Source organism: Callospermophilus lateralis, chromosome 3 (assembly GCF_048772815.1).
Source record: "Callospermophilus lateralis isolate mCalLat2 chromosome 3, mCalLat2.hap1, whole genome shotgun sequence".
NCBI lineage: Eukaryota > Metazoa > Chordata > Mammalia > Rodentia > Sciuridae > Callospermophilus > Callospermophilus lateralis.
The window spans coordinates 144,883,958-144,895,176 of record NC_135307.1 but is presented as its reverse complement, the minus strand read 5'-3'; positions in this window follow the sequence as shown (position 1 = coordinate 144,895,176).

The window sequence follows — 11,219 nt, the reverse complement described above, 5'->3', positions numbered from 1 at the left end:
TGCCCTTGAGGGCCTTGCATTTTAAAACTCAAAACTTTCCACTCATTTCTGCTCTAAATCCTGTCTCCAAGGAAATGGTTGCTACAGGGTACAACAGCTCATCTAGGAAAAGAATTATAGGACACCAGGAAATAACAGGAGAAAAAAAAAGTGCATTGGTTAATCCTTCAAAATGCTATCCTGATGTATCATACTTTATCCTCACAAAAATGAGGCTCAGAGAAATTGAGTAACTTGCTTAAGGACACACAGTGCCTAAATTTGGGAATAGAAGTTATTAGAGGATGTGACCATAGAAGCATACTTGAACAGTGAAGTCTAACCAGAAAATAAAGGCACACTCAAAGTGAAGGGAATGACTGATGAGATGAAATGAGAGGGCTATTTACAAAGGGTTGGGTGGATGGAGGGGTACCAGGGACCAGCAAGTGTGGCAAGCCAGAAGAACTTAGCACCCTAGGGTTTTGGTGAGCTTACAGGAGCCTGAATCTCTAGAAAAGGGGTCCTGGAAGATGAGGAGCTGCAGAGTGCATCCTGAGAAGGGATAGGAGAAAGAAAACAAGGCAAGTCTTCTCTTTTCCTGCCATCCCTCCCACCATGGAAGTTGCTGGAACCTGATTGGAATGTGCTGGAGGCAATCCCTACTAGCTTGTGAGTGCCAGCTGTTATATTTTCAGGAATGTGATGAACCAGTTATTAAACACTGCACTATTAAAAATTGATAAGGGTTGGGGTTGTGGCTCAGTGGTAGAGAGCTCGCCTGGCACATGTGAGGCACTGGATTTGATCCTCCACACCACATAAAAATAAATAAATAAATAAATAAATAAAGTAAATGCGTTGTGTCCATCTACAACTAAAAATTTTTTAATTTAAATTTAAATGATAAACTCTTACACTTAGTTATACAAGAAGAAGGAAATAAATATTCAAAAGTTATCACCTTTTAACTGCATCTGTTTGTTCTTAGAGTTCTGTATGGTCATTGTAAATGTATAGGGAAAATGCTATTTAATGTGTGCTACCAACTCCATGATACTACATTGGTGGCTTGAATACTTACACTTTAGAAATCATCAAATGATTTGTTATTGTTATTATAACTTCATTTATTGTTTTGTGGATTGTCTAGCTTTAAGAAAGTGGTGAAGAATATATTAATAATGCAGATTAAACTTACTAGTGTGTTATGTCTATAGCTGTTGCATTGTGAATAGCATAAAATTTGAGACATTTTTTTCGGTGTTTCAAGCCTATTATCTACACCGGCAAATAGTTCTTTCATTGATGAGGAATGAGTGAAGTTTCTTAGTTATTTCACCTTTCATGATAAGGTAAGCAAAAATATTAATCCACGTTTGTATTATGCTGCTACATTCATTCATCACTTGTAACCATTGAATGACTAAACACCAGAATTCTGCAAAAAGTAGTGAAAACATTCTGGGAGAAATAATTTGCTACATAGAGTTTATGATAAGGAGTATTGTATATTTTATTATTGCTTGTAATAAAAAAATTGAAATTTGCCTCAACGTTTCCATATGGAGAAATATCCACTTTTATTAGAAGTATAATGGTGTTCATTTTTATTTTTATATTCTTCTATAGAGTGAGTAATCTGAGCTGTAAGAAAATCAGGAGATGTTGGGGCTGGGGATGTGGCTCAAGCGGCCGCGCGCTCGCCTGGCATGGGTGCGGTCCAGCCTAATACGGAACAAATTGCTCGCCACTGTGTTAATACAATCGTTTAAATGTTTTTTTCAAACCACAACCCCCTTTTCAGCCTAAACAGCTCAAGAACCATTTACCCTTCCCATTACCAGAATTCGGGAATAGCACAGAATTGGAGAGAAAAGAGTAACATTTTAGTGCCACTTACTGACGTCAGAAGGTAAACAGAAGCACATGATCGGGTGTAAAATTGACCGGCCGCTGGGAGCAGCGCCGACCTCCCGGCAGGGGGCGCTCAAGGATGGCGAACCCAGAAGCGCTCTAGGATCACTTTGGGCAAGGGGTGAATGGGAAGCTAGGCGGGACCTGCAGCTGGAAGGACCCTTTCAGCGGAAAGGCCGGGTGCTTCGCGGAGTGGGAGGATTCAGCCTTGTCTATCAGGGCTGGGGAAATAGGAATAACGCGTCTTTTCCCTACTTGGGGAATGTGGAGCAGTGGAGCCAGGCTCTACTGGGTTCCCAGATATAAAGAATAATAGGAGATAGGAGTGGGGATGGCCCCTCTCTTTCCTCCCATTGCAGCTCACTCCTGCTCCCAGCCCAGGAGAAGGCTGTGCCCCAGGCAGAAAGCCAAAAGGAACAATTCTAACTGACTTTGGCATCCTAAGTTCATGGTCTTAGAGACTAGATAAATGTTGGAAACAAAATCCTCAGAAAGGTCAGGGTAAAAGGGCAGGGAGAGTTGGGTTCCCCTGGAGACAAGAAAATCTTGGGGGTTGCTGAAGAAGGAGAATGAAAGTACAGAGCTTATTGGGTTCTGGTTTGGGGAGCCCCTGGGCAGAGCTGCAAGGAAACAGCAGAACTCCAGTTACACTGTAGGCCCCAAGTACAGGGGCCTTGTGCCCTACTTCTCAGGGGCTGTGCTGGCCCAGGACAACTTTTCTAGGTGCCCGCCCTAGTGTAAGCATGCCAGGAGCCCTAGCACCACCCAGAAGGGCAGAGGAATTACAGACCTCAGGGAGCCACTCCAACAGAGCCATAGCCTGCTCTAAGGCGCCTTTGTGAAAACCAGAAAAAGCCACCCTTTCTGGTCAAAGGAGTCCATAGTACCTGATATGGTGATGCCTGGATGGTTCCTTGGTATTATGGCCAAGATGTCCCTTCCTTGGGGTGAAAGTGACCCTGCACTCCCATCCAAGACTGAATATATCACAGGCTGGATTGCAGTCCTGCTCACCCCCTCGTTTAGGCATGTTTGTGCAGGGACAAGTTGCTTCACTGTCCCTGGTGGCTCATTGTCCCAGCCTCTGCCTTAGTAGATGAAAACCAAGGACTCTTCTAAAAAGCTAGTGGATGCCAGCATAGACAGGTGACATGAGGAACAAGTAAGTTCCTGATCCTGATGCTGTGGCCCTGTATAAGTCTCTAACAGTTGTGGTGGCACCCCAGGGAAGAGGGTCAGACCCTCTGACAGAGATTGAGTTTCCATCATCGTGGTAGAAATAGGGGTTTAAAATAGAAATTGGGTTGAGATATAAAAAAAGATAAATCTGCTATTTCCACACATCTAAGTTTGTGGACTGAGAGGCACTCCTGCCCTGATAGGCTTGGCAAGGTAAATGAAGCAAGTAGGGGCCTAGAAGCGCAGTGGGTATCTGGAAGGGTTGCGCAGGGCACAGCAGTGTAGAGTGGACTGAACTGCTTTGTGTCCTGCATGACTTTGGATACAATAACCTGTCTGAGCCTGTTTCCTTATTCATGTAATAATGAGAACAAGATATCACCTTCCTATAGAGGTATTGAAAGACTTCTGCATGCCTAAGCATCACTGCAGAGCCTGTTGAAATGCAGATTGCTGGAATCCATGTGCAGATGTCCAGTCAGTAGCTTGGAGAAAGGCTGAGCCCAGAACCACACACAGAACCATAGAACCAATAGCGACACTTGCAGTTAGTCCTTGCATAGTCCTTCCATGTGCCACTGTTCTGAACACTTTAAGTGGATTAATTCATAACAGCCAAGAAGTATGATCAGCTCTATTTAACAAATAAGGAAACTGAGCCACAGAGTGGTCAGCTTGCCCAGGGCCACACAAGTAGAAAGTGACAGAACCAAGATCAGACCCTGGCCTTCCCCACTTTGCCATTGCCCATCACATGCTGGGAAACATACAGAGCAGGGGTGTGTGCACAACACTCAGCAGATGTGGATAATTCTCATGAGTGATGCCTCAAAGCCCAGTAATCACATGAGGAGATGGCCGGAGGTCTGTCTCAGGAAGGCCTGGAAGAGAGGCTGAAGAGCCAGGGGACTGATGCTCGGCAGAGTTCACAATCAGTTGGCCTAAGAACAGGAGAAAGGGGACAGACTAGTCCTTGAACCTCCAAGATTCATTTTCCTCATCTATAAAACTTCATAGGGTTTCTCTAAGTACCAAATAAAATGAGAATGTAAGATGCCCAGGACAGAACATCTTTGCATCCTATCTCACTCCAAAAACCATTTGAATCTAGCCACTTTTGCTCAGAGCCCAGGGTGTTCACCACTTATCATAGCTCTTCTGGCTATTTCAGGCAGGCAGATCATTTGTTTACTGCTGTTTCATAGGAGCACAGCAGGTGTTTGTTGGGGGTACAGGCTGCTGTTTTAAAAGGTGCAAAAATAGCATTTGTCATATGAAAAAAATGTGCAGTAACTTTAGCTGCATAACTTCCTTCTCTTAATTTGGAAAGTCATGTCATATACATTACAAATGAACTTGGGCAGGGCCCCAAGTGGCAAAGAAACACCCCCTGGTTAATCTTCCCAACAGGAACAAGACTCTCACTCCAATCTAAGAACTAAAAAAAGAATACTTTGCCTTCAAAGAAGAACAGCACGTTTGCCTCTACTATCCCTAAAAGCATATTTTCCATGGAGTTCATTGGTGGCATTCCTGATGGGAGCATTCAAACATTGGCTTTGTGCCTGGTGCTGGGTGAGCCTCAGGAACACGAAGAGGAGGGAGGCATGGCCTATTTCTCCACTCAGGGCCCAGAGTGCACAGGAGGCTTTGGGGAGGACGGACCCTTTCTTGGCCTGCCACCAGTGTCTGCTACCTCACTTATTGCCACCCACCAGTCATTCAGTAAACATCTCTTCTCTGCACAGACTGCTTTTCTGAACCCACTGTGTCTTGGGCCTGGGCTCTGTATATAACATGAGCCCCCAATTGTCCTTACTCTAAAGAGGCTGTGATGGTGTTTTGGGTCCCTGGGTATCAGTGTTGACTTGGATCTAGCATTAGGTGTCAGCTAGAGTTTGAAGGTCCTCTCTAAAACCCACATGGGAGTTTGATCCCTATAGTGAGGTACTAAGAGGGTAGGAGCTTAATCCAACTATGGTGTTGAGAGGTGGAACCTTTGGGAGCTGATTAGGGTTAGATGAGGTGGCACCCTAGGGTTGAATACTGGTGGCTTTGTGAGAAGAGGAAGAGAGACCACTTACACATGCTCTCTCACCATACGGTGCCCTGCACCATCTTGGAACTTGGGATTCTGCCAACAAGAAAACCATCACCAAATGTGGCCCCTCAACCTTGGTCTAGAATGATGAGTCAAAATCAACCTTTTTTTCTTTATAACATACCAGTCTGAGGTATTGTGTTATTAGGCAAAACATGGACCAAGATAGGCCTGACCACTCTGAAAAGAAATGGGTGTTTAGGTTTCCCTGCAATAAGTGTTTGTCCTTTGGGGGAAGGACAAGGGATCACAGCTCTATTCACTTGCCATGGAGGTAGTGGGGTCCTTTTGCAGTGGGTGGGTTTTTTGGGTCTAAGAAGTGACTTAGGCCTGTACATTGGGCAATGACTTTCCATAGGGAAATTTGGATCACGCATTTACATAGCAGTGTTCTTAATTATATGTATTTAGTGATGTTTTTGTGGGCAGCCCATTTATCTTCCCCCTAGGAACATTATGTTCTATGAGTCATCTTTGTAGATCTTTTAGGGAACAACACACACACACACACACACACACACACACACACACACAGCCATTCCAAGATTCTAGCTCATTACAGTAATTATATTCACCTTGTTTCTGATACTTACAAGCTGCCATCTGCTCTCTGCAAGTCAATAGTTTTCAAAGTTTTGTTCCTGGACTTAGCAACAGTAGTATCACCTGGAAATCTTCTAGAATTATACATTTCTTGGAACTGGGGATGTAGCTCAGTGGTATCAAGCTTGCCTAGCATGTGCTAGACCTTGGATTCAATCCCTAGCACAGCAAAACCAAAGTAAAACCAAAAAGAGCAGTCAAGTAGGTCCTTGGATGCTCACCCTGCATTAAGTTGCTGAGCAATAGATCTGAGACTTACATTTTTCAATCTTAATGATTCAGCAGCACTTAGGAAAAGTCAATTCAAAGAGTAAAAAGGGGGAGTAATACTCCTTGTTTCTGCCAAACCTCTCAAAAGCCCTTGGTATTGTATCCCTTCACCTGTTCCACCTGCTTCCCTTCCTTTATGTAACTTGTCCCAATTAATTGCTTGTGAAAGTCCGGCAAACATATTTGAACAGCTATCAAAACTCTACCTACTGCTAGGCATGATGGCGCACACCTGTAATCCCAATGGCTCAGGAGGCTGAGACAGGAGGGTCTCAAGTTCAAAGTCAGCCTCAGCAAAAGCAAGACACTAAGCAATTCAGTGAGATCCTGCCTCTAAATAAAATACAAATTAGGGCTGGGGATATGGCTCAGTGGTCAAGTGCCCCTAAATTCAATCCCTGATACCAAAAACAAACAAATAAACAAACAAAAATTCTATCTACTCATTAGCAGCAAACAGTTCACAAGTGAAGTTAAGGAAACAGTCCCAGGGTTGGGACGTAGCTCAGGGGGAGAGTGCTTGCCTAGCAAATGTGAGGGCCCAGGGTTCAATCCTCTGTCCTCAAAGAAAAAGGGAGAAAAATACATTTCTATTTATAGTGGAATCAAAAAGAAAAAAAATACTTAGGAATAAATTTAACTAAAAGACTTAAGCACTGAAAAAAAACCATTGTTAAAATAAGTTTTTATAAAAGGATCTAAATCAATGGAAGATACCCTATGCTCAAGGAATGGAAGACTGAGCATTGTTAATATGGCAACACACCTGTGTGCACAAATAGATACACACACAATCCATGGGTATATGCATACCTATATTTATTTCTCTATGTGTCTGTACACCCGTATGCGCTGATAAACTCTAGGATTTTAGCAGAGGATCCAGCCAATGTGGTTGATTGGATCTACTGCCTTTCTTTCACATTGAACAAAGTCATCATCCACCCATGACTTTCAAACTTCTTTGTCAGTGCCCAAGAATCAAGAAGAAATATATTGTCTATTCACACATATGCCAGTAACTGAAACAAAAGTTCTATGAAACATGACTTATCTCCCCAACTTTTTAATCTTTTTAAATGCTAGATTAAACCCACAAACTTAAAATAATGACTCATTATTGCGTCTGGCCTTATAATTTCAAAACCCTCCATCTAAATGACACCAGCTACATTTTAATCAATGGCATTGCCCTGGCATTCATTGGCACCTTGGGTTTTCCAAAGGTCCTGGAGTATGGGTGGGGTTGAGCGTATCCTGTAACTGCCCTTAGCTGGCTGCCTTCCACTTCCACCTTCCTGAAGGCAATGGAGCCCCCAACCCAACCTCTTAACACCTCTTCAGTAGTAAACCTCCCTCATTGACTCACAGGCAGGGGAATCAGCAGTCAAGAATGATTCTCGAAGAGCAGACGGTGACTCATCAGTGGTACTTTAAACATTTATTTTTCACAGTACTTGGGAATTGCTTTGACGACATAAAATAGCCATGGTCAGGAAGCTGATTTCAATTTCTCAATCACAAAGTATCAGCATCACCAGTAAAAATAGTAGCAGCAGCCCAGGCAACTGGATCCCTGGAAAAGCTTCCAGGGTCCTCCTTCCAGAGTGCTCCAAATTTGAGTCATCATAGCTGAGGTGATTTGGGCCTTTAACCTTGGAATAATACTGCTGATTTTTGAACTGTACAGAGTTAGATTGGAGATAGTAGGGTCAAATCATGGACTCTTAGACTAGCCCCACCTCATTCATCCTTTCCTGCCTAAATCCATCTACACTGAATTTAGCCCAAGTCAAATGTGAGTACCTCCCAAAAGCTTTCCCCCATGGTGCCTGTGGATGTCAGGCCAGCCTTTGAATTCTCAAGGATCTCCAGCTGTAACTCTCTGTTGAAATGGGCTCCTTTCTACTGGGTATCCCATTCAGTATATTCCATTTCATACCACTCCTGTGACCTCATGAGCAGCGATCATGATTTCTTCTTCATCCTAGAATCTCGTCCAGTCCTTTGCTTTTTACTGAATAAGCAAATAATATAGTTGCTAAATTGCAATGTCCCAAACTATGGAAAGACTGGGTTGAAGTCAAGATTTGGAATTAACCTGTGGTGTGATCTTGGCCGACTCACTTAGCCTCTCTGGACCTCAGCTTCCTTGGCTATAACTGAGGGAGTTAGACTATTGTTCTCTCAGGTTGTGTGGTAGTCAACCTCCAAGATGGAGGTTGTTCACTCCCTTGTTGTACCAGGGATAGTCAGTATGTCACTTCCAAGTCTGGGTTACAAAAGGGACCAAGGCTTCTTTCTTGTCCCTCTCTTTTTCCTTTAGATCACTCACTCTGGAGAAAGATGGACATCATGTCATGAGTGGCCCTTTGGAGCAGTCTAGGCAATCAGAAGCTGAAGCTGCCTTGAAAAACTGAGGTCTATGAGCTTACAAGTGGACCCACAGCTGCTTCTAGAGATTACCACAGCCTCAGTCCACAACTTGACTGCAACCTCATAAAAGAGTTATGAGGTCTAAAACAACCCACCTAAGCCATGTTTGGATTCCTGACCCTTCAAAACTGGGAGATATTAAAAATATCTGTTGGTTTAAGGTTACTTGTTATGCAGCAACAGGTAACAGATACAGACTGTTTCCAACTCTAACATCCCATAAACCTAAAGCCCCTGAAAAATAGCTATTATATTCAGGAAAAGCCTGGTTTCTGACAATCTCCCCCGCCCACACACCCCCAGCCAGAATCATAAAGAGATAATACACAATATGTCAAAATATATTTTGGAATAACAATATTTATCTTGTTTTTATAAGAGTTCCAAAAGCTTTGTTGATTTTGCTTCACTGAACCCTTTGTTTCACAAATGAAGGTGGAAATCCAGATAAATTAGGTGATTGGAACAATGCAAATGGTCTTTACTCTCCAAACATTTGCATCTCTTCAGTGGTGAATAAAAATGAGATGCAGGTTTGCTTTGTTTCACTCACTCCAACCTCATATTGAGAAATTTTTCTTGAGCAGTGATGATAATTTTGCATTCCTTCCTGGGCAGCCTCAGACCCAGTGAAATCCCCAGGGAAAAGGGAGTGCTTAGTCACCTCCAGAAAAAAAATAGCTGAAGGTTGGTATGAGATAGCGAGCAATGAGGCTGCCACATCAGGCTAGACTAAGAGAAGACTTTTGATAGACAAGAAGTGACAAAAAGTAAAATAAATAAATAAAACCAAGATCCCACAATAAACAGGGAGAAAGGAAGGAAATTATAAGCATGGAGGGTTAGTCAAGGAGACCTATATCTCTGGGCATGAGTCCTGGTAGCTCCCTAAATGGCCTCAGGAATCAGGGCCAATGCCAGTGAAGTACAGGCTGAGTATTCCTTATCTGAAATGCTTGGCACATTTCAGAAGTATTCCAGATTTTGGACTTTCCCAATTTCATAATGTTTACATATACATAACGACCCAAGTTGAAACATGATGTTCATTTATGTATCATACACACCTGATATACATAGCTGGAAGGTAGTTTTATACAATATTTTTAGTGTGTCTGCAATTTGATCACGACCCATCACATGAGGTCAGGTGTGGAATTTTCCACTTGTGTGGCGTCATTAGCACTCAAACATTTTCAGATTTTGGAGCATTTTGGATTTCATAGTTTTAGACTAGGGATGTCCAACCTATAATGAGTTTGGAAAGAGTGTAAAAAAGGGCTGGGAAAGAATAGAGGAAGCTGGAACTTATAAAGCACATTTGGAGAGCAAGAGTCTGTTCTGCTCACTAATGTGTCCCAGATTTGGTGTTTCATGGAGGAGACCCTCAATATAGATTTGTTGCAAGGACAGAAGAGCATGTGAAAATAAAATTAGGGAAAAAAAATGTGTGGGTTGGATAGGAGGGGACTCTGGGAAATTAAAAGTATGTCATTCTGAAAGCATCTTCTTTATCAAATAGGGTTTTATTACAATGTTTTCTTATTTAAGTAATACTGTCCTTTAGAGAAACTTCATCTTGAACTTATTAATTGCCTTTTGGATCAAAAAGGTTGAAATGCTCTTAGCTAGATGGGGGATTTTACCACTTCCTTGTGTTGCTACAGAATAAAAGGATCAGGTTAGTTCAAAAGCAAGACGAGTGAAGGCAGAGGCAGAAGGAGAGGTTAAGAGGATACCCAGCCTGTGGGTTAAGTCTTTCAAGGAACTTAATACTAGAGGGTTCTTTGGTATTGCTACAAACCTGTTAATTCCAGCAAATCTAACTAAGACAAGATCATTGCAGTAGACTCCTTCTTCCTTGCAGCAGATCCCTTTCAAATGGTTAAAACCCATGGAGCTGGACACACTTTTGCTCCTGGATTTGAGTTTTTTCTTTGTTAATAGACATGCTTGGGGAGCAAATGGCAGGGAAAAAAATCAAAATGGAAATACTAGGGATGGAATTCTGGAAAATTAAAGAACTTAAAAAAATTTTAGTGGATTAAAGAACAATTTCTCCTGCTTGTGTTTGTATATCACATGAAGGTTATTTTTCTTTTTCTGTTTTATTGATGCATCTTAATTATACAGAACAGTGGAATTCATTGTGGACATATTTGCTCATACACATAACATAATATGATCAATTTCATTCCCCAGTACCTCTCCTTTTCCTTCCCCTTCCCTCCTCCATCCCTTCCTTCTACTCTACTGGTCTCCCTTCTGTTTTCATGAGATTCCCACCCCACCCCCCTTTTTGTCTTCCTTCTTTCTTTCTAGCTTAACACATATGAGAGGAAACATATGACCCTGGACTTTCTTGAATCTGGCTTATTTCACTTAACATGATGCTCACCAGTTCTATCCAAGAGGGTTATTTTGTTCCTAAAACCAAGCAGTTGGATAGATGTGATAATAGATAGGAAAGCACCTTCTGTCCAGTAAGCTGTTGTTTTACTAGTGACAGTAGCATGGATATTTCACTTATTGTCCTCACATAACTATCAGGAAGAGAGGAAGCAAATGTCGATGATGTTTTGCAACAACAAGATCAGGACACAGAGCTTTGAACAACTTGCTCAGTGTGTGGGAATGATTCAGAATGAGTCACTGAGTAACAAATATCAGGCCTTGGGTCCTAGATACAGTTTTTCCACTGGGACCACACTGGGGTTTAGCTCAGAGATGTCAG